The following is a 2500-nucleotide window of genomic DNA, read 5'->3' on the forward strand; positions in this document are numbered from 1 at the left end:
GATGTAGTGGTGGTGTTTGTATTATTAGTAGTTCTAGTGATGATGGTTAAGTAGAGGTGATGGTTGCAGTAGTGGTAGTGATGGAATGATGACGATATTGTGATGGATGTAGTAGAAGAGGTAGGGATGATGATGATGTGATGGCTAAAGCGTTGGTTGTAGTCGTGATGATCTGGCGGTGGTGGTTGTAGCAGTAGTGATGGTTATGAGGTGGTGGTGGTTGCAGAAGTAGTGGTGGTAGTGATGATATTGTATTGGCACTGGTGATAAGGATGATGATGAAGGTGGTGGGAGCTGTTCATTGAAGATGATGCTCTGGTGTTTGTGGTGGAGGCTTTCCTTGGACCTATAAGACCCTGCCGGAATTTGACGAAGCTGTCGGTAACCCTGAATTTATTTGCTCCTTGTTTGTGTTTTTAAGGGTTTTACGGCGCTTGCAACACATTTAGGTTATATCAGCGCCAGTAAAAAGGAAGAAAATGGGATAGTAAAAAGTTCTAGAATTACAATTAAAGCACCCAAGAGAAAGTAAGATAAAGGGGAACTGGGAACAAATAGGATCAAATGTAGATTCCAAGAGCATACCACCAATGTACTTAGTTTGAGATCAACTATAAGTCTCATCCGGACACAAGCACAAAATCCAACAAAGAGGAATACACTCAAATGCTTACCTTATACATTCAAAACAACAAATTTAATAATACATAACAGAGAGATGATTTACAAGCAAAAAAAGATCATCTCCCAAAACAATAACTAAGCATTTGACTGTTTCCCTCCCAGCCAGGAAAAAACCCAAGTAATCTCATTCCAAGACAAAGACAGAAAGCATGTTGGAGAACAGATATAAGGGGACAGAAGACACAGGATGTACCTCCCTGCCCGCTATGGGAGGTCAGGATCCCCACCCAGTTATTTGCTCCTGACCGGAATCTTTCCGGGTGAATATTAATAACGATGATGATGAATGATTATTATTAGTAGTAGTAGTAGTAGTTTTAGTATAGTGTTATATGTTTTTTAATGGTTTTACGGCGCTTGCAACACATTTAGAAAATAATAATAATAATAGTAATAATAATAATAATAATAATAATAATAATAATAATAATAATAATAATAATAATAATAATAATAATAATATAATAATAGTAATAATAATTAATTATAATAATAATAATAATAATAATAATAATAATAATAATATCATAATACTTACAATAATAATAATAACATAATACTTACAATAGTAATATTAGACCTAATAATAATAATAATAATAATACATAATAATAACAATTTTTTTAAAAATTAATAATTTCATTCCAAGACGAAGATAGAAAGCAAATTGGAAAACAGCTAAAGGGGGATGGAAGACACAGTAAGTGCCACCCTGCCCACTATGGGAGGCCAGGAACCCCACCCAGAAAGACAGAAAGCAATTGAAAAGCAGATACGGGGGACAGAAGACACAGCAAGTACCTCCCTGTCCCACTTTGGGAGGTTGGGAACCCCACCCGATCCCACATCACAAACGCTAATCTATTTTCTGATTTATCAAGTTGCCGTATTTGCATAAATGATAAACTAAGCCCTTTACATTTTGTTGTCTTTAATTTTTTGAACAAATAAATTGAAATGTTTGTTCATGAAACACAATGGGAGGAAGTATTAATATATATATAAATAATATAATTGATTTTATTAAAAATCTAAATAAAGGTATAAGATAAATTATGTCCTAGTCTTAAATGCAAAACATCATGAAATAAAATATTGTGACTTACTTTCCATTTTTCAAAAACAATTTCAGAGCCCATGGAGCTGGAGTGTGTCAAGGTTTTTGCAGCATCAAAATCAAATAGATAGCGGATAGCCAATTTTTTGCTATCCTCTGAATTTGCCTTTGCAAAAAACGTCAGGCCACATCTAATGCTGAATTAAACTCATTGGTACGAAATAGGCCAATAGGAATAAAGAGAGTGCTAATTGATCCTTTATACTGTTTTGCCACACAAAGCCTACGGTAAATGTAGGGATGGTGGTATTATCTCTATTTCAAGTTAAATGTCTTCTTCTGTAAAAGGCGAATTACCCATCACTGCAGATTTTATACTATTATGTGGTGGCTTTCTCCATTATTGTGTTGTTGAGTTGAAAGATAACTGTTTAATAGTTGACCAAATTTGTTGTTGCTGGTAATATCTAGGATTCGTGGTGGGAGAGTTTTCCATTCCGTGATGGTTCTTGGGAAGAAACAGTTTTTGTGTACGTTCTGTGTGTTGGAATTGTGAACTTACTGCTATGATAATTTATTGTGGATGAACTGTGTTGTTTTGTGAAATACTGTGGTAGAATTACTGCTGTTTTTGTTGGAATATACTTTTCTGTGGAAAAGTTGGAGGCATTTTTCTTTCCTTCTACTCTCCAGTGTTTTCCACTGCAACAATTTCAGGGCCTCAGTAACGCATCCTGCTTCACGCAAGTAATTGTTATT

Source organism: Berghia stephanieae, chromosome 7 (genome assembly GCF_034508935.2).
Source record: "Berghia stephanieae isolate SIO BIC M18660-M18661 chromosome 7, UCSD_Bste_1.3, whole genome shotgun sequence".
NCBI lineage: Eukaryota > Metazoa > Mollusca > Gastropoda > Nudibranchia > Aeolidiidae > Berghia > Berghia stephanieae.